Below are 22926 nucleotides of genomic sequence, written 5' to 3' on the forward strand. Positions count from 1 at the left end.
GATTACTGCCTCCATATTTACCTTTTCATAACAATTTATACCTCATACAGTCTACCACTCACACAGTAACGGCTAGCACCATCTATTTATTCTTTTATATTTGGATTGTTTTTAGTTAGGTTTATTGAGGTATAATTTCCATATGATAGAATTCACCATGTTGGATGTAGATTTATATGTTTTGATATATTTATATAATCATTTAGCCACTATCACAATCAAGATAGAGAAAATTTCCATCATCCCCAAATATTCCCTTTTGCCCTTTTGTCATCAATTTCCACATCCCCAATTTCCCTCTGTGCTGGGCAAACATTTATCTATATTCTATCCCTATAGTTTTACCTTTTCCAAACTATTACATAAAAGGAGTCATATAGTATAGATCTGTTTTGAGTTTGGCATCTTTCACTTGCCACAGTGCTTTTCGGATTCATTCATAATAGCTCCATTCTTTATCTCTGAATAGCATTCAATTTTTTGGATACACCACTGCTTGATTTTAGGTATATAAGTATTTATAATTAATATACAGGCATACCTTGGAGGTATTGTGGGTCCTGTTCCAGACCACCACGTTAAAGTGAGTATCATATTAAAGCGAGTCACTTGAAAGTTTTGGTTTCCCCGTGCATATAAAAGTTATGTTTACAGTGTACTGTAGTCGGTTAAGTGCGCAATAACATTATGTCTAACTAACAATGTAAATGCCTTAGTTAAAAATACTTTATTGCTAAAAAATGCTAACAAAACTTCAATTTATAAAAAATGCAGTACCTACCAAGCACAATAAAGTGAAGTGCAATAAAATGATGTATGCCAGTATAATTTTGGTTACTTGATCCCTTTATCATTGACATTATATATATATACACACATACATATATATACACACATATATGTATACATATACACATATACTTTATATTTTAGGGGCCTTAAAAATAGCAAAAATTCATTTTTCTTGGTTTGTTTTTGCTTTAATCAGAGACTCAAATGCTGCTTAATTGAGTGTGTTTGCGTCAAAATATATCGTGAGGTTGCAGTCAAGCTGTTGATCCAGGTGTCATCTGAAGGCTCAGCCTGCGGGAGATCTGCTTGCAAATGAATTCATGTGCTGTTTGGCAGTGTTCAGTTCCTTGTGGGTTGATTGAAATATTCAGTTATTCATTGGCTATTGTTCAGAGTCCTCCTTCAGTTCCTTACCAAGTGGGACTCTCTAGAGGGCAGATCACAACATGGCAGCTGACTTCCTGAGGGTGAGCAAGAGAACAAAAGAGAGAAAACATGCAAGATCGAAGCCACACTCCTTTTATAAATTTATTTCAGAAGTGACATCCAGTTACTTCTGCAATGTACTGTGCATTAGAAATGAATCAGTAAGTTCATTCCAAACTCAAGAGGAGGAGATTATATTGTACAAGAGCTTGAATACAAGTTGGGAAACATTAGGGAGCATCTTAAAGGATGCCTACTACATGATATACCTTGTTATTTTAATTAAAGTTTGCATAGTATATCAGTTTTTGTTCTTCTACCACTAACCTATACATCTCTTCCTAATAAAAGTTAGTATCTTAGAGACAGCATAGAGTTGGGTCTTATCTTTTACCCAGTATGAGCAATTTAAATGCATACCTTTTTGAGTTATTTAAATTTGTCTATTAACAACAGGGCTCAGGAAATCATACCTAATGATAAGATAGCATAATAGTAACAGATACACAATTAACATGAATATGCAAACTCTGGCACCACAGGAAATTGATCCCTCTCTCCAAAATAGCATGGAATGATTGAGCATGTGTGAAATCATGTAATGAAACTTTGTTAGAGCTGATCAATACAGAATGTAAGTTGTTACGTAATGAAAGATACTAAGATGGAGGGAATTTTAATGTTGACAGTGCATGATACACAAAATTTTCCATGAGCCTGGACCCATTGCCACACTTCATTTGCTGTGAAATGAGTTCCTTGATTAGAAGCAATGCTATGTGGAATAACATAATGGTGGATAAGGCATTTTGTAAGTCCATGGATGGTATAGCTTTGGCAGAGGTAAGGAAGGCAAATCTGTGTCCAGAGTAAGTATCTATTCCAGTAAGAACAAAATAGAATATTGCCTTTCCATGATAGAAGTGGTTTAATGTAATCAATCTGCCACCAAGTAGCTGGCTGATCACCCTGGGAATGGTGCCATACTGGGGACTCAGTGTAGGACACTGCTGCCGGAAGATTGAGCAGCAAGCAGTGATTATAGCCAGGTAGACCTTGGTGAGTGGAATTCCATGTTGCTAAGCCCATACCTAGCCTCCACACCTGGCATCGTGGTCTCTTTATTCATGAACCCATTAGGTAGTGATAGAGGTGACTGGGGGAAAAGGCTGACTGATATCCACAAAATGGGTCATCTTATCCATTTGATTATTAAAATCCTCCTCTGCTGAGGTCACCCTTTGATGAGCATTCACATGGGATACTGTTATGACTTTGTTTAATTAACATTTGTTAAGTGGAGCACAGGGTGCCTAATGTTTAGCCATAGTTCAACAACAGAATACAAGAGAAATTGAAATAGAGACGTTTATTACTCTCAGGTCCTGGAAGAAGTACACACACACCTCAAGGGGCCACATGGGGAGGTCAAGGCAGAGTGCAGACAGAGAGAGAGGCCGGATCTGGGGTACATGCCTTTATCAAGGTCTGTGGGTGAAGTACGTTGGGGTTCCCAGGCTAGGGACAGGTTTAAAACCAAAGAGTGGGGTTTAGTTAATCCCTACAGTGGCCTTATCTAAGGGGTGTATAAGGCATACAGATGCTGGGAGGCAGAGGAGACTGTTGATCACAAGGGCTATTAGGGAGGTCATATCAGAAACTTACATCTCCTTGTGACTCTGCACACCAAAATCTATGGTGTGAACCTGCATAAGGAGGCTAGTGTCAGGTTAAGGTCCATGTAAGCCACCTGGCCAAACAGAATGGTTGTTGAGGCAGCAATAACATGGAGTAGCTTAGCTAAACTCTCAAAAGACACAATACCTTCACAATTTTCACCCAGTCAGGAAAGTCTGTCCACATACTTCTTCCTTAAATTGCTGTATTGTCAATTTCCCAATCATATTCCTTCCAAGTCCCTAACCATCCAGCCAAATCGTTGGCCACAGCCCATTTATTGGTATATAATCGCACATCTGACTATTTCTTCTTCCAAGCAAATGAACAATCAGGTGCACTGCTGGAAGTTCTCCTCACTGGGAGGGTTTCCTCTACCACTGTCCCTCAGGGATGCCCTGGAAAGAGACTGGAGTGATGCAGCTATCCACTTTCAAGTGGTGCCTAAATATCATGCAGAACATCTTTAAACCAAGCCCTAGTCTTTCATTCTCTGTTAACTGATCGTAAGTGAATCCACATGAGGCTGTAGATGCAGGCTGGGAGGGAGAATGCAGTTTAGCAAGATTGGGGACCATGGGCTTTTGAGACACTTCTTCATGTAACTCAGTTGTGCCTTCAGGGTCTTCTTGGGCTTGATCATTTGACGATGATGAAATGCTGCCATGCACACCCAGCCTTAAGATTTGTTGGGTCAGGGAATACACAGTTTATGATGGGAATCTCAGGTTGCATGGTAACTAGGGGGCTCATGGTTGAATGTCAGTTTCTACTAAGGCCCAGGAGCAAGCCAAGAATTATTTCTCAAAAAGAAAATAGTTATCCCCAGAGGATGACAGGGCTTTGCTCCAAAATTCTAAGGGCCTCAACTGTGATTCACCAATAGGAGCTTGCTGAAGACTCCAAATAACATCTCTCTCTGCCACTGCCACTTTAGCACCATTTAATCTGCTGGATCATATAGCCTAAGCATCAGAGCAACTTGCACAGCTGCCAGGACTTATTGCAGAGACCTCTTGTTTTGGGCCTCATTTAAAACTAGCAGCTTTTCAGGTCACTCAAAATACGTTACCTCCAATATCTAGAGTCCACTAGGCCTCTGTTTTTGTTGTGGGAGTGACCAGATGCAAAAATTGATCCTTTACTTTAGAAGGAATATTTCAACATGCCTCAGACCACTGAAGTCAAAGGCCCCTGACTTTGTTAAATCTGTTTCCTACCCACTGCCATGCAAATGTCTTAACAAAAAGTCTAGAATAGTTGCTGCTTCTTGCTCACTAGGTCCATTCAGAACAATGTGGTCAATGTAATGGACCAGTGTGATTTCTTTTGAAAGGGAAAGGTGATGATCATGATTCCTGCCAACCAAATTCTGACAGGGGACTGGAGAGTTGATACACCTCTGAGGCAGGACAAAGAAGGTGTATTACTAGCCTTGCCAGCTGAAAGCAAACTGTTCCTGGTAGTCTTTATTGACAGGTATGGAGGATAAAAAAAACATTTTCCAAGTCAGTAGTTGTACCAGGTCCCAGGGTATGTGTTAATTTGATCAAGTAATGAAACCACATCTGATAATGCAGCTGCAATTGGAGTTACTACTTGCTTAAGCTTCTGATAATCCACTGTCATTCTACAAGAGCCATCTGTCTTCTGCAGAGGCCACATTGGTAAGTTGGATGGAGATGCGGTGGGAATCACAATCCCTGTATCGTTCAAGTGCTTGATGGTGGTACTAATCTCTGTAATTCCTCCAGGAAAAAAGTATTGATTTTGGTTTTCTATGTTTCTAGATACAGAAAATTTTAGTGGCTTCCTCTTGGCCTTTCTTACCATAGTAGCTGTCACTCCACAAGTCAGGAAACCCGTATGGGAATTTTGCCAACTGCAAAGTATGTATATTCCACTTATGCATTTGGAACTGGGTAAATAATGATAGGATAGGTTTGAGGATCTCCTTGCCCCACTGTGAGATAGACCTAAGCTAAAACTCCATTGCTCACTGACCTCCATGAGCTCCTCCTCTAACTGGTGGACAGAGTGATATGTCGGGTCTCCTAGAATCAGTGTCAGCTTACAGCCAGTGCCCAGTAGTCCCTGAAGGTCTGGTTATTTCCTTTTCTTCAATGTGCAGTGATCCTGGTAAAAGGCTATAGGTACCTTTGGGGAAGGCTGAACTATTAACAGTATAAATCTTTGTCAGTGTACTGGGATTCTTTCTCAAAGGGATCCAGCCTCCCTTTCATTCAAGGAGTTATGGGTCTGTACACTGGCTCAAAGCTGGGAATTGATTAAGGTGCTCTGTCTCTCTTGTTTTTATAATTCAAGTTAGGCTTGTGTTCACTTCATGTAGGACTTTTATGCTTATACATATCAAGTGAGAATTGAATAGGCTTCCTCTCTGTTTCAGTTCTAGGAACACCTTGATCCACTATCCAACACCATAATTCTGTATAGGTCAGACAATTCTAATTGCTACTTTGGCTCTGCTGTCCATTGTAGTAGACACACGCACCTTGCTTTTGGTGATTGAGTCCTGCCACTTGGCCCCTGTCACCTCAGAATCCAATGACTCCTATTGCATTTAAGTTTCTCAGTTGAGTGGCTGCAATTACCACTGTAAGGTCTGACCTACAGAGAAGAGCAATCACTGAACTCTTCAAGGATTATGTGGCTCCCCTCACAAATATATTTTTCATGGTATTGATGAAATATGTCTTCTGGCCCTCCAGTCTGGATGAGCAAGTCTTAAATGACAAATATGCTCTAACATTCCAATCTTCCTAAGGCGTTGTATCCTTTCCTATGCAATAAACTGAGGGAAGTCCAGTATTTCTAACTAACTCACTGTGGGCCAGGCCAGCTTTTAGTCTATGTTTCAGTCAACCAAACACATTGTCAGAGCCCTTTTTAACTCCCAGAGCTACAACTTTAAATGGAGAACCTATTCTTAGTGATTCCGTACTTAGATAAGTATGGAATATCTATCATCTATCTATCTACTTCTCTATCTCCCTATCTATTTATCCACCTGTCTCCTCTATTATATAAGGAATATATATATACATATATATGTACGTGTGTGTGTATGTGTGTGTGTGTGTGTGTGTATATATATATATATATATATATATATATATATATATATATATATATAATTGGCTCATGCATTATCGGGTGTGAGAAGTCCCATGATCTGACATCTGAAAGTTGGGGGCCCAGGAAAGCTAGTGTACTTCCAGTTCAAGCCCAAAGGCCCAAGAGCTAGGGAAGCTGAAGGTACAAATCTCAGTCCACATGCAGAAGACCAATGTCCTAGCTCATCCAGTCAGGTAGAGTGTGGATTTTTCTTTCCTCTGCCTTTTTATTCTCTTCATCCCTCAACAGACTGGATGGTGCCCCCCACATCAGGGAAACCTATCTGCTTTATTCAGTCTACAGATTCAAATGCTAATCTCAATCAGAAACATAGTCACAGGCACTCCCAGAAATAATGTGTAACCAGAAATCCGGTTACTCAGTGGCCTGGTCAAGTGGACAAATAAAATTAACCATCACATCCTTCTTGGACTTCAAACTAATTTAGTAGTCCAGTATACTCAGCTCTCTGACGGTCTCAAGAAAACTATGATTGTGTTGTTCGTCCTTTTTTCATTATTTCAGGGCCAATGCACTTTCTAGCTTTTTACACAATAAGTAGATGAGGAAATCCTAGATTTGTCTTTTAAATGTGTATATACGAGGGCTTCCCTGGTGGCGCAGTGGTTAAGAATCCGCCTGCCAATGCTGGGGACACGGGTTCAAGCCTTGCTTTGGGAAGATCCCACATACCGTGGGGCAACCAAGCTCATGTGCCACAACTACTGAGCCTGTGCTCTAGAGCCCGCGAGCCACAACTACTGAGCCTGCACGCCTAGAGCCCGTGCTCCGCAACAAGAGAAGCCACCGCAGTGAGAAAGCCAGCGTACCGCAAGAAAGAGTAGACCCCACTCGCCTCAACTAGAGAAAGCCTGCGCAGCAACAAAGACCCAACTCAGCCAAATAAATACATTTATTAACAAACAAAAAAAAGTGTAAACAATATCATGGCATGCCTCTGTTTACAATTATCTAGTGAATTGTAATTGTATTTAATACAAAATTCAAACTTGTTACCATGGTTCTGAATAATTTTTATCCTGCCTTCTTCTCCTAGTTCTTTTTTTTTTAACTGTTCTTTTTGCTTCTTACTCAGCTCTAATATATTGTACTCCCTGCAAGGTTATACTAGCAGTTAAGATTCCTTTAGCCCACAGTGCACAGTTCTGTTCTAATGTGCAAAGTGCTTTCTATCACTATATCATTCCATTCTTATAGGAATTCTGTAGGGTTAGGAACTATTACTGAAACCATGGTTTACAGAGTTTATTTCAACTCTTATTTAGCTAATATGTGGCAGAGTGAGGATTTAAATTCAGGTCTTTTTTTACCCCAAAGCAAATACAGTAATTGTAATGAATATCTCCTCTGTCTTAGAGGACTTGATAAGAAGTTTTTTAAATGCTGTATTACCTCATCTTGACAATAAGACTCTGCCAATTTAAGTTGAGAGATGTTAAAGACTTGCTGAAGGTTGTACAGGAATAAGGTGTCAGAGATGGGTCTTGTGAGTCCCAAGACCGTAGGCCATACCCATTACTCCACTCTACAGTTATGGCTATGTTCAAATAGGCCCAGGGTTTTCATTTGTTTGTTTGTTTTTTCCCCTCTATTTTTTTTCCACTAGCTTGGAAGAATTCACAACTGTACAACTTCTTTAAGTAGTGCACTGAATTTAGTTCAAAAGGCTCTAATGATAAAATGTTGTGAAAAAAATTATGTGAGAGGAGAGCGTTGGTTTCCTTTTCTCCTAATTATTGTGCCTGAAATTTGGATTATAAACCTGAATTTTTCCTGAATTTCAAAATTGTACTACCTGTATAAGTCACTTGAAATCTTTGCATGTCCCCAGTGATATTTTTCTGTAAGAAAGTGAGGATTGAAGAACATTCAGGGAGAAGCCTTATCTGTCAGATATGGGGGGAGAATTCTACTTATACTAAGATTCTTATACCAAATCTCCTAAGATAAATAAGGAGGATTTCTCAGTTCATACATACATGCATTCACTCAAGATTTGGTTTTTCAAGCGGCAGATATCAATTGTTTGGCATCCTGTTGGCACCATAAAGAGGGTCATAGAGATGAGTAACATAGTTTTGAGATGAATTCAAACTTAAGGGTGTAGAAAAATGGACTTTAAATCCTTATTTCTTGGATAAAAAGCCTGTTTTTTTTTTTTAATGTATGAAACAAGTATAACTATAGATGATGGAAAGCAGAATTAGGTAAGATAGGAGACTAAAGAGGAAAAGAATTAACAGAAAGTGGGAAAAATTATATAAATGGTTTTATTTAAAGCAATGATGTGACATTTTGAAATGGATAAAAGAGACATCTGCAAGAGGTCAATAAAGATAAAAAGACATATATATTTAGCTCTATTGCTGTCAAAACTCTGCTATTGTGATTAAGGCATTGAGTGTATGGACTTTGCATAAAGCACAATCCATTTAGGCATATGGCAGTGGTCACAAATAATTTTGAAGTGAAAGTTGGGTGAAGTAAACAAAAAATGTCACCACTACTCAAAACATAATACAACCTACATGAATTACCATTTCAAAAACATCCACTTCATTTTAAAAATGGCCATTTTGATAGTTTCATCTTTATTTCATTTCATATTGCTTCTTTTAATAGTCCACATGAACCATATATGAAAAATTCAATATCATTAGTAATCAAGAAAGTTTTTAAATAAAAAATAAAAAAAGAGCTAATACTGGTACAGTTATGACAAAATGAGCATGTTCATTTATGCATAGCATGTCTATGAAGAATCCTTAAGCTTAATCTTTGACATCCTCTACATTTATGAGTTTATCTTAGTAAAAGAATTCAAAGAAAGAAATCACATAATTATGAATAATTGTGCTATAATTTCTAACTGGAAATATGTAGATTATTATATGGGATAGTTATTTTAAGATGGACCAGGACAGCCTACATTTCACATTTTGACTTTTGGCCAAGACAGGGCAACTAACTATGATTTCTAATGATTTTTCACAACTATTTAAAATCTTACATTCTTCTGGTGGCACCCAAAGCCAGTTTGTTTATTGATGACTTTCATCTGGCATAACCAACTTGAGAGTTTGGCTTTGCTAGCTGACCAGCGGAGCATAAAGGACCTCATTAAAAACTATAAACTCTCTGATATCAAGACTCATCACATAAATCGTGGTACTTCAGTTTGGAGGTGAGGTTGGTTCTTGTCTGAATAAGAATGAACTTCAGGATCTAGCACCTGGATATCTCTTGGATTCCCAGTGTTGTACTGTATCCTTTTTTTTTTTTTTGCGGTACGCAGGCCTCTCACTGTTGTGGCCTCTCCCGTTGCGGAGCATAGGCTCCAGACGCGCAGGCTCAGGGGCCATGACTCATGGGCCCAGCCGCTCCACGGCATGTGGGATCTTCCCGGAACGGGGCACGAACCCGTGTCCCCTGAATCGGCAGGCGGACTCTCAACCACTGTGCCACCAGGGAAGCCCAGCCCCTGTACTGTATCCTTTTAAAAACCTTATATGAATATGCTCTAGGAAATTCTGTGATTCCTTTCAGTTGCTCAAGCCTGTGAATTCTTTGCAGTAAATATGGAATATAGAGAAAGTATATTAAGTTCAAAACTGGTGTAAATGCCTCAGTAAAGAGTGATAAATCCTTTATGGACTATTATGTAAAGTTTTTAATTATAAATTTCATTTTAAAACATAGAAAAAGTTTTTTATATAATGTTGAAAGTAACTGTTGAACTATTACTAAATTATGATCTTAAATACGTTTATACTATATGTGTGCAGTGATGTAACACATTCAAATTCTCTAAGAGCTAATGCTTATCAATGTCCTGAAATATGGTTAATTTCTATCTGTTTCTGGTCCTGATCATTACACTGCTTAAAAAAAAAATTAACTCAAATTTTGATGTACCATGAAGATATGTTGTACAAATAATCTGTATACAATGACTTTGATTACTTGTTTGTTTTAGGGCTTTTACAAACTACCTTAACTAGGAATTCAGTAATAACTATTGGGTGATGTTACCATGAATGTTTCTTTTTAATTAATATAAACTCATTTATTATTTTTAAATTTCAATATGGAATCTCTCTACCCAGTCCTTCCATGATTCCCCTCAAAAATTGAATAAATGAACACACATTTTAGGGAAGTCATAACAAGTGGTATTAAAAGTTTCAATTTGCTACCCAATTGGTTTTGCAGTTTAATCTTTTCATAATCATATTTATGAACATTACATATGCAAATAGAGAAGAATTGGAAGGGAACACAGAAAATTAGACTCGGTATTTTACCATGGTAGAATTGTGAACAAAATACTATTTTTTTGTTAAAATAATTTATGATAATACTGATAATAATAATAGCAAATATTTTGAGTGATTATTTTGTGCTAGTCACCATTTTAAGTAATTTCCATGAATTGAATCCATGTGTATTATCACTTGACAAATGAGGAATCTGAGACATGGAGGTCAAAAGCATACATGCAAAAGGGGAAAGGCAATATGGAGAAAATACAAAAAAAAAGGAAAAAAATTATAGATATGGATGCAAAAGGGTCTTGGTAATTTAAAAAGTTTCAGCTTTATCAAGGTTGCAATTGACAAATAATACTGTAAGACATTTAAAGTGTGTATAGTGATGAATTGATATACGTACACAATGTGAAAGGATTTCCCTTAACTGGGTAATTAACACATCCATCACCTCACATGTTTAGCTTTTTGTGTGTGTGAAAACATTGAAGTACTACTCTATTAGCAAATTTCAATTACACAATTGAAATTACGGTGTACAATTACAGTGTATCAACTGTCATAGCCATATTATACAGTAGATCCTCAGATGTTAGTTACCTTATTACTGAAAGTTTGTACTTTTTTACCAACCTCTCCCTAGCTCCCTACCCACCCTACAGCCCCTGGCAGCCATTATTCTACTCTTTGTTTATGTTAGTTTGAATTTTTTTCTTAGATTCCACATATCTTACCATGCAGTATTTATCTTTCTCTGTCTCACTTATCTCTTGGATTCACTTAGCATAGTACATGCAAGATCCATCCATGTTGCCACAGGTGACAGGATATCCTCCTTTTTTTCATGGCTGATAATATAATCAGCCAAGAATAATATGAATAATAATATTTAATATTTTAATAATATTTGTGTATGTATGTGTGTATATGTGTGTGTGTATATATATATATATATATATATATATATACACACACACGTACATACACACACACACACACACATAACATCTTCTTTCTCCAGTCATCCATCAGTGGAAACTTAGGTTGTTTACATGTCTTGGCTATTGCAAATAATGCTGCAATGAACACGAGAGTGCAAAAGTCTCTTCAGTATTCTGTTTATTTCCTTTGGAAATATATCCAGAAGTAGTATTGCTGGATCCTATTGTAGTGTAATTTATAATTATTTGAGGAACTTTGATACTGTTTTCCATGGTGGCTGCACCAATTTACATGCCTACCAACAGTGCACAAGGTCCCTTTTCTCCACATCCATGCCAACAATTGCTATCTCTTGTTAATTTGATGATATCCACTCTAACAGGTGAGGTCACATTTTATTGTGATTTAATTTGCATTTTTCTGATGACTACTGATGTGGAGCACCTTTTCATGTTCCTGTTCACCATTTATCTGTCTTCTTTGGGAAAAGTCTATTCAGTTGCTCTGCACGTTTTTTTTTTTTAACGTCTTCACTGGAGTATAATTACTTTAAAATGGTGTGTTAGCTGTATAAAAAAGTGAATCAGCTATACGTACACATATATCCCCATATCCACTCCCTCTTGCGTTTCCCTACCACCATCCCTATCCCATCCCAGTATGAGGTCACAAAGCACCGAGCTGATCTTCCTGTGCTATGTGGCTGCTTCCCACTAGCTATGTATTTTACATTTGGTAGTGTATATATGTCAGTGTCACTGCCTCATGTCATCCCAGCTTACCCTTCCCCCTCCCTGTGTCCTCAAGTCCATTCTCTATGTCGGAGTCTTTATTCCTGTCCTGCCACTAGGATCTTCAAAACCTTTTTTTTTTTATTTCATTCCATATATATGTGTTAGCATACAGTATTTGTTTTTCTCTTTCTGACTTACTTCATTCTGTATGACAGACTCTAGGTACATCCACCTTACTACAAATAATCCAGTTTCTTTTCTTTTTAAGGTTGAGTAATATTCCATTGTATATATGTGCCACATATTCTTTATCTATTAATCTGTCGATGGACACTTAGGTTGCTTCCATGTCGTGGCTATTGTAAATAGAGCTGCAATGAACATTGTGGTACATGACTATTTTTCAGTTATGGTCTTCTCAGGGTATATGCACAGTACTTGGATTGCTGGGTCATATGGTACCTCTATTTTTATTTTTTTAAGGAAATTCCATAGTGTTCTCCATAGTGGCTGTATCCATTTACATTCCTACCAAAGTGCAATAGGGTTCCCTTTTCTCCACACCCTCTCCACCATTTATTGCTTGCAGACTTTTTGATGATGGCCATTCTTACTGGTGTGAGGTGATACCTTATTGTAGTTTTTATTTGCATTTCTCTAATGATTAGTGATGTTGAGCATCCTTTCATGTTTTTGTTGGGAATCTGTATATTCTCTTTAGAAAAATGTCTGTTTCGGTCTTTTGTCATTTTTGGTTTCGGTTGTTGTTTTTTTGATATTGAGCTGCATGAGCTGCTTGTTTATTTTGGAGATTAATCCTTTGTCAGTTGATTTGTTTGCAAATACTTTTTCCCATTCTGAGGGTTGTCTTTTCATCTTGTTTATGGTTTCCTTTGATGTGCAAGAGCTTTTAAGTTTCATTAGTTCCCATTTGTTGATTTTTGTTTTTATTTCCATTTCTCTAGGAGGTGGGTCAAAAAGGATCTTGCTGTGATTTATGTCATAGAGTGTTCTCTCTGTGTTTTTATAAGAGTTTTATAGTGTCTGGTGTTGTGTTTAGGTCTTCAATCCATTTTGAGTTGATTTTTGTGTATGGTGTTAGGGAGTGTTCTAATATCATTCTTTAAGATGTAGCTGTCCAGTTTTCCCAGCAGTACTTATTAAAGGGCTGTATTTTCACCATTGTATATTTTTGCCTCCTTTATCAAAGATAGGGTGACCATGTGTGCATGGGTTTATCTCTGGGCTTTCTATCCTCTCCCATTGATGTTTATTTCTGTTTTTGTGCCAGTACCATACTCTCTTTATTACTGTAGCTTTGTAGTACAGTCTGAAGTCAGGGAGCCTGATTCCTTCAGCTCCGTTTTTCTTTCTCAAGATTGCTTTGGCTATTTGGGGTCTTTTGTGTTTCCATACAAATTGTGAAATTTGTTTTCTACCTCTGTGAAAAATGCCAATGGTAGTTAGATAGGGATTGCACTGAATCTGTAGATTGCTTTGGGTAATATAGTCATTTTCACAATGTTGGTTCTTCCAATCCAAGAACATGGTATATCTTACCATCTGTTTCTATCATCTTTAACGTCTTTCATCAGTGTCTTATAGTTTTCTGCATAGAACTCTTTTGTCTTCTTAGTTAGGTTTATTCCTAGGTATTTTATTCTTTTATTTGCAATGGTAAACGGCAGTGTTTCCTTAATTTCTCCTTCATATATTTCATCATTAGTGTACAGGAATGCAAGAGATTTCTGTGCATTAATTTTGTATCCTGCTACTTTACCAAATTCATTGATTAGCTGTAGTAGTTTTCTGGTACCATCTTTACAATTCTTAATATAGTATCATGTCATCTGTAAACAGTGACTGTTTTACTTCTTTTCCAATTTGGATTCCTTTTATTTCATTTTCTTCTCTGAGTGCTGAGGCAAAAGCTTCCAAAACTATGTTCAGTAACAGTAGTGTGAGTGGGCAACCTTGTCTTGTTCCTGATCTTAGTGGAAATGGTTTCATTTTTTCACCATTGAGAAAGATGTTGGCTGTGGGATTGTCATATACGACCTTTATTATATTGAGGTAAGTTCCCACTATGCCTCGTTTCTGAAGGGTATTTTTCATAAATGGGTGTTGAATTTTGTCAAAAGATTTTTCTGCATCTATTGAGATGATCATTTGTTTTTCTCCTTCAATTTTTTAATGTGGTGTATCACACTGATTGATTTGTGTATATTGAAGAATCCTTGCATTCCTGGGATAAACCACACTAGATCACGGTGTATGATCCTTTTAATGTGCTATTGGATTCTGTTTTCTAGTATTTTGATGAGGATTTTTGCATCTGAGTTAATCAGTGATATTGGCCTGTAGTTTTCTTTTTTTGTGACACATTTGTCTGGTTTTGGTTTCAGGATGATGGTGGCCCCGTAGAATGAATTTGGGAGTGTTCCTCCCTCTGCTGTATTTTGGAAGAGAAGAATAGGTGTTAGCTCTTCTCTAAATGTTTGATAGAATTCGCCTCTGAAGCCATCTGGTCTGGGGCTTTTGCTTGTTGGAAGATTTTTAATCACCGTTTCAATTTCAGTGCTTGTGATTGGTCAGTTTATATTTTCTATCTCTCCCTGGTTCACTCTGGAGGTTGCGCTTTTCTAAGAATTTGTCCATTTCTTCCACACTGTCCATTTTTTTGACATATAGTGTTTTGTAGTAATTTCTCATGGTCCTTGGTATTTCTGCAGTGTCAGTTGTTACTTCTTTTTCATTTCTAATTCTATTGAATTCAGTCTTCTCCCTTTTTTTCTTGATGAGTCTGGCTAATGGTTTATTAGTTTTGTTTGTCTTCAAAGAACCAACTTTTATTACTCTTTGCTATCATTTCCTTCATTTCTTTTTCATTTTTTTCTGATGTATTCTTTATGAATTCTTTCCTTCTGCTAACTTTGGGGGTTTTGTTTTTGTTTTTGTTTTTTGGTTTTTTTTGGTCTTCTTTCTCTAAATGCTTTAGATGTAAGGTTAGGTTGTTTATTTGAGATTTTTCTTGTTTCTTGAGGTAGGATTGTCTTGCTATAAACTTCCCTCTTAGAACTGCTTTTGTTGCAGCCCATGGATTTTGGATCACCATGTTTTCATTGTCAGTTGTTTTAGGTATTTTTTGATTTCCTTTTTAATTTCTTCAGTGATCTCTTGGTTATTTAGTAGAATACTGTTTACCCTCCATGTGTTTGTATTTTTTACAGTTTTTTCCTGACATCTACTCTCATAGCGCGTGGTCGTAAAAGACACTTGAAACAATTAGTTTTCTTAAATTTACCAAGGCTTAATTTGTGACCAAAGATATGATCTATCCTGGAGAATGTTCCATGAGCACTTGAGAAGAAATTGTATTCTGCTGTTTTTGGATGGAATGTCCTATAAATATCAATTAAGTCCATCTTGTTTAATGTGTCATTTAAAGCTTGTGTTTCCTTATTTATTTTCATTTTTGATGATCTAACCATTGGAGAAATTGGGGAGTTCAAATCCCCTAGTATTGTGTTACTCTCAATTTCCCCTTTTATGACTGTTAGCAGTTGCCTTATGTATTCAGGTGCTGCTATGTTGGGTAAATAAATATTTACAATTGTTATATCTTCTTCTTGGATTGATCCCTTGATCATTATGTAGTGTCCTTCTTTGTCCCTTGTAATAGTCTTTACTTTAAAGTCTGTTTTGTCTGATATGAGAATTGCTATTCCAGCTATTTTTTATTTCCATTTGCATGGAATATATTTCTCCATCCCCTCACTTTCAGTCTGTATGTGTCCCTAGGTCTGAAGTGGGTATCTTGTACACAGCCTATATATGGATCTTATTTTTGTATCCATTCAGCCAGTCTGTGTCTTTTGGTTGGAGCATTTAATCCATTTACATCTAAGGTAGTTATCGATATGTATGTTCCTATTACCATTTTCTTAATTATTTTGGGTTTGCTATTGTAGGTCTTTTCCTTCTCTTGTGTTTCCTGCCTAGAGAAGTTCCTTTAGCATTTGTTGTAAGGCTGGTTTGGTGGTACTGAATTCTTGTAGCTTTTGCTTGTCTGTAAAGATTTTAATTTCACTGTCGAATCCGAGTGAGATCCTTGCTGGGTAGAGTAATCTTGGTTATAGGTTTTTCCCTTTCATCACTTGAAATATGTCCTGCCACTCCCTTCTGGCTTGCAGAGTTTCTGCTGAACGATCAGCTGTTAACCTTATGGGGATTCCCTTGTATGTTATTTTTCCCTTGCTGCTTTTAATATTTTTCCTTTGTATTTCATTTTTGATAGTTGGATTAATCTGTGTCTTTGTTTCTCCTTGGATTTATCCTGTATGGGACTCTCTGCACTTCCTGGACTTGATTGACTATTTCCTTTCCCATGTCAGGGAAGCTTTCAACTAAAATCTCTTCAAATATTTTCTCAGTCCCTTTCTTTTTCTCTCCTTCTTCTGGGACCCCAATAATTAGAATGTTGATGTGTTTTATGTTGTCCCAAAGTTCTCAGAGACTGTCCTCAATTATTTTTATTCTTTTTTCTTTATTCTGCTCTGCGGTAGTTATTTCCACTATTTTGTCTTCCTGGTCACTTATCCGTTTTTCTACCTCAGTTATTGTGCTATTGATTCCTTCTAGAGAATTTCTAATTTCATTTATTTTGTTGTTCATAATTGTTTGTTTGCTGTTTAGTTCTTCTGCGTTAAACTTTTTTTGTATTTTCTCCATTCTCTTTCCAAGATTTTGGATCACCTTTAATATCATTACTCTAAATTCATTTCCAGGTAGACTGCCTATTTCCTCCTCATTTATTTGGGGTGGGTTTTTACCTTGTTCCTTCATCTGCTGTGTGTTTCTTTGTATTCTCATTTTGCTTGACTTACTGTGTTTGGGGTCTCCTTTTCACAGGCTGCAGGTTTGTAGTTCCCATTGATTTTGGTGTCTGTCCCCAGTGGCTAAGGTTGGTTCAGTGGGTTGTGTAGGCTTCCTGGTGGAGGGGATTGGTGCCTGTGTTCTGGTGGATGAGGCTGGATCTTGTTTTTTGGTGGGCAGGACTGCATCAGTGGTGTGTTTTGGGGTGTCTGTGACTTTATTATGATTTTAGGCAGTGTCTCTGATAATGGCTGGGGTTTTGTTCCCGTCTTGCTAGTTGTTTGGCATATGGTGTCCAGCACTGGAGCTTGCTGGTTGTTGAGTGGAGCTGGGTTGTAACGTTGAGATGGAGATCTCTGGGAGAGCTCTAGCCAATTTATATTACGAGGAGCCGGGAGGTCTCTGCTGGAGCGATGTCCTGAGCTCGGCTCTCCCACCACAGAGGCTCAGGCCTGACATCCAGCTGGAGCACCAAGACCCTGTCAGCCACATGGCTCAGAAGAAAAGGGAGAAAAGAAAAAAAGAAAGAAGAAAAATAAATAAAATTAAATAAAGTTATGAATATAAAAATTAAAAAAAATACAAAACAAAAAAATAAAAAAGTAATTAAAAGTAAATAGAGCAAGCAAACCAGTAAACAAATCCACCAATGATAACAAATGCTAGAAAGTGTACTAAAAAATAAATGGACAGACAGAACCCTCGGACAAATGGTAAAAGCAGAGCTATACAGACCAAATCACACAGAGAAGCATACACACAAAAAGAGACGGAAAAAAAAAAAAAAAATATATATATATATATATATGTAAAAGAGAGCAATCATATCAATAAATCTACCAATGATAATAAGCTCTAAATACTAAACAAAGATAAACATAAATCTAAAAACAAATTAGACAGAGAAAGCAAACCCCAAGTCTACTGTTGCTCCCAAAGTCCACCACCTCAGTTTTGGGATGATCTGTTGTCTATTCAGGTATTCCACAGATGCAGGGTACATCAAATTAATTGTGGAGATTTAATCCACTGAGGCTGCATGCAGAGATTTCCCTTTCTCTTCTTTGTTCTCAAAGCTCCTAGGGTTCAGCTTTGGATTTGGCCCTGGCTCTGTGTGTGGGTCACCCTCTGGCATCTGATCTTCACCTAGACAGGAGTGAGTAAAAGGAGCAGCTGATTAGGGGGCTCTGGCTCACTCAGGCCTCTGGGAGGGAGGGATATGGAATGTGGGGCCAGCCTGCGGCAGCAGAGGCTGGCATGATGTTACAACAGCCTGAGGCACATTGTGTGTTCTCCTGGGAAAGTTGTGCCTGGATCACAGGGCCCTGGTAGTGGCAGGCTGCACAGGCAGCCTGGAGGGATGGTGTTAATAGTGACCTGTGCTTACACACAGGATTCCTGGTGGCTGCAGTAGCAGCGTTGTTATTTCATGCCAGTCTCTGGTGTCTGCACTGACAGCTGCGGCTTGCCCCTTTCTCTGGAGTTCGTTTAGGTGGTGCTCTGAATCCCCTCTCCTCATGCACCCTGAAACAATGGTCTCTTGACTCTTAGGCAAGTCCACACTTTTTCCCAGACTTCCTCCCGGCTAGCTGTGGCACACTAGCCCCCTTCAGGATGTGTTCACACAGCCAACCCCAGTCCTCTCCCTGGTATGTGACCTCCGAAGCCCGAGCTTCATCTCCTAGCCCCGACTCACCCCAGCAGGTGAGCAGACAAGACTCTCAGGCTGGTGAGTGCTACTCGGCACTGATCCTCTGTGTGGGAATCTCTCCACTTTTCCCTCTCCACCCTTGTTGTTGGTCTCCTCATGGCTCCAAAAATCCCCCGCCCCCCCGCCCCCGCCATGTCCATCCCTGTCTCCACCAGTGAAAGGGCTTCCTAGTGTGTGGAAACTTTTCCTCCTTCACAGCTCCCTCCCAGAGATGCACATCCTGTCCCTATTCTTTTGTCTCTGTTTTTTCTTTTCTCTTTTGCCCTACTCAGGTACGTGGGGAGTTTCTTGCCTTCTGGCAAATCTGAGGTCTTCTGCCAGCGTTTGGTAGGTGTTCTGTAGGAGTTGTTCCACGTGTAGATGTATTTTTGATGTTCTTGTGGCGACGAAGCTGATCTGCATGTCTTACTCCTCCGCCATTTTGAAGGTCCTCTGCACATTGTTTTAATCAGATAGTTTCTTTTTGGGCTACTGAGTTGTGTGATTTGTTTATATATTTTGGATATTAACCCTTTATCACATATATATTTTATAAATATTTTCTGTCATTCAGTAGTTTGTCTTTATATTTTTTTGATGGTTTCTTTTGTTGTGCAGAAGCTTTTTAGTTTGATGTAGTCCCATTTTTTATTTATGCTTTTGTTGCTTTTGCTTTTGGTGTCAAATGTAAAAAGTCATTGCCAAAACTGTTTTAAAATAGCTTTCCATTATGTTTTCTTCCAGGAGTTTTCCAGTTTTACAGGTCTTAAATTTAAGTCTATAATCCATTTTCATTTAACTATCTTAAAATTTTATTTGTCAATTATACGTCAGTAGAGCTGATAAAGTATGGCTAGTTTCTCAGGGTATTTTTTAGTGATCCATGTTTATAGTTCTCTGTTACTATTGTATGTAGTGTAGTCTAAACCATTTATATTCACTGTAGCATTCAATCAAGTAATCAAATTTGTCTTGCTTAGGAGAAAAGAGAAAGCTAGAAAATGAAAAACTAGATCTTTGTAGTCATATTTTTGAGCAAACATTTTTTTACACTGTAACAAATTTAAAAGTGATAAAATAAGCATACATATATCACAAAATATTTTTATTCATTTATTTAAATTTTTATTGGAGTATAGTTGATTTACAATGTTGTGTTAGTTTAAGTTGTACAGCAAAGTGTTTCAGTTAGACATATACATATATCCACTATTTTTTAGATTCTTTTCCATGTAGCTCACTGTATTTAGTAGAGTTCTCTGTGCTACACAGTAGGTCCTTATTAGTTGTCCATTGGTTATATAGTAGTGTTTATATATCAATCCCAATCTCTCAATTTATCCCTGCCTCCTTCCCCCCACCCCAGTAACCATAAGTTTGTTTCCTACATCTGTGGCTCTATTTTTGTTTTGTAAGTAAGTTCATTTGTACCTTTTTTTTAGATTCCATATATAAGCAATATCATATGATATTTGTCTTTCTCTGTCTGACTTAGTTCACTTAGTGTACAATCTCTAGGTCTATCCATGTTGCTGCAAATAACATTTCTTTTTCATAGCTGAGTAATATTCCATTGTATATATGTACCACTTCTTCTTTATCTATTTCTCTGTTGATGGACATTTAGGTTACTGCTATGTCTTGGCTATTGTAAATAGTGCTGCAGTGAATTGGGGTGTGTGTATTTTTTGAGTTATGGTTTTCTCCAGATATATGCCCAGGAGTGGGATTCTGAATCATATGGTAGTTCTATATTTTGATTTTTAAGGAACCTCTATACTGTTGTCCATAATGGTTGTATCAATTTACTTTTCCACCAGCAGTGTAGGCACATTTGCTTTTCTCCACACCCTCTTCAGCATTTATTGTTTGTAGATTTTTTTGATGATGGCCATTCTGACTGGTGTGAGGTGATACCTCATTGTAAGTTTGATTTGCATTTCTCTAATAATTAGTGATGTTGAGCCTCTTTTCATGTGCTTTTTGGCCATCTGTATGTCTTCTGTGGAGAAATGTCTATTTAGATTTTTGACCCATTTTTTGATTGGGTTGTTTGTTTTTATGATATTGAGCTTCATTAGCTGTTTGTATATCTTGGAGCTTAATCCATTATAGGTCACATTTTTTGCAATTTTTTTTTTCCTATTCTGTAGGTTGTCTATTCATTTTGTTTATAGTTTCCTTTGCTGTGCAAACACTTTTGAGTTTAATTAGGTCCCATTTGTTTATTTTTATTTTCATTACTCTAGGAGGTGGATGAAAAAAGATAGTGCTATGATTTATGTCCGAGTGTTCTGCCTGGTTTTCCTCTAAGAGTTTTATAGTATCTGGATTTACATTGAAGTCTTTAATCCATTTTGAGTTTATTTTTGTGTATGGTGTTAGAGTGTTTTAATTTTATTCTTTTACATGTAGCTGTCCAGTTTTCCCATCACCACTTATTGAAGAGACTGTCTTTTCTCCATTTTATATTCTTTTCTCCTTTGAAGATACATGCAAAAGTACTCAACAAAATACTAGCAAACTAATCCAACAGTACATGAAAAGGTTCACACATGATTATCAAGTGGGATTTATTTCAGGGATACAATGGATCTTCAATATACACAAATCAATCAGTGTGATACACCACATTAACAAACTGAAGAATAAAACCATTTGATGCAGAAAAAGCTTTTGAAAAAATTGAACACCCATTATGATAAAAACTCTCTGGAAAGTGGACATACAGGGAACCTACCTCAACATAATATAGGCTATATATGAGAAACCCACACCCAACATCATTCTCAATGGTGAAACACTGAAAGGATTTGCTCTATGATCATAAAGAAGACAAGAATGTCCACTCTCACCTTTTTTATTCAACATAGTTTTGGAAGTCCTAGCCATGGGAGTCAGAGAAGAAAAAGAAATAAAAGGAATCCAAATAAGAAAGAAGAAGTAAAACTGTCAGTGTTTGCAGATGACATGATATACATAGAAAATTACAAAGATGCCCCCAGAAAACTACTAGAGCTCACCAATGAATGTGGTAAATTTGCAGGACACAAAATTAATACACAGAAATCTTTTGCATTTCTATATACCAACAACAAAAGATCAGAAAGAAAAATTAAGGAAACAATTCCATCTACCATTGCATCAAAAAGAATAAAATACATAGGAATAAAGCTACCTAAGGAGGCAAAAGACCTATACTCAGAAAACTATAAGATAGTGATGAAGTAAAAAATGAAAAACAGGTGGAGATATACACCATGTTCTTGGATTGAAAGAATCAATATTGTCAATGTGACTACACTACCCAAAGCTATGTACAGATTCAGTGCAATATCTGTCAAATTAACAATGACATTTTTCACAGAATTGGAAAAAAAAAAATTACAGTTTGTATGGAAACACAAAAGACCCCAATTAGCCAAAGCAATCTGGAGAAAGAAAAACGGAGGTGGAGGCTTCCTAACTTGAGACTATACTACAAAGCTATAGTAATCAAAACAGTTTGGTACTGACACAAAAACAGGAATATAGATCAATGGAACAGGATAGAAAGTTCAGATATAAACCTACTCAGCTACGGTCAACTAATCTATGACAAAGGAGGCACATAAAACATTTGAATAAACTATTAATCTGTTATTCCATAATATATAAAAGTAACTAAAATCAAAACCACTTTTACTGACAATTATTCCTTAGATTTTGTCTAGGAATGCAAAGTTTATTTATAAATTAACTGAATTTAATATTAGTCTGAGGTCTCAAAGTGGACTAAAAATCTGAAAATGTAATTTAAGTTGACACATTAAAGCTACATGATTTTTAAGTATTATTAAAACTGAGTAGTAAAAATATTAATTATAAAGGATATCCATTATTAAAATGAATTTACAATTTGTGGTAACAATAATTACTTGCTCAATTTATCCAGCAAAAGTTGGAAATTGAACATTTTTTAAACTGATATATCAATCCACAACTTGTACTAATTAAAATAATACAGTACTATTTTTACAACATGGTAAAATCAAGGAGAAAATAACATTAAATCCCTCTTGTTTTTCCACCAATCATCAATTTATCAGGCTATTCATGAGTAATTTTTATCAATTTTTTAAATATACCTTTGTATTACCCTTGAATTTTGAATCTTGAAGTTATGACAAAAACTCAAGTGGCGGAGGAGGAGCTTCCAGTTGGAGGAAGAGTAAGACATGGAGATCAACTTCCTCCCCACAAATAAATCAGAAATATATCTACATGTGGAACAACCCCTACAGAACACCTACTGAACGCTGGCAGAAGATCTCAGACTTGCCAAAAGGCAAGAAACTCCCCACGTACCTGAGTAGGGCAGAAGAAA

General features: G+C 37.1%; 1 pseudogene; it reads right to left on the reverse strand.

Moving 5' to 3' along the window:
* Window positions 1–1860: 1860 nt before the first annotated feature.
* LOC136125033 (uncharacterized) lies at window positions 1861–18715 on the reverse strand (annotated as a pseudogene).
* Between the last annotated feature and the right edge of the window lie 4211 nt (window positions 18716–22926).

The sequence above is a fragment of the Phocoena phocoena genome, chromosome 6 (assembly GCF_963924675.1).
Source record: "Phocoena phocoena chromosome 6, mPhoPho1.1, whole genome shotgun sequence".
NCBI classification, from domain to species: Eukaryota; Metazoa; Chordata; class Mammalia; order Artiodactyla; family Phocoenidae; genus Phocoena; species Phocoena phocoena.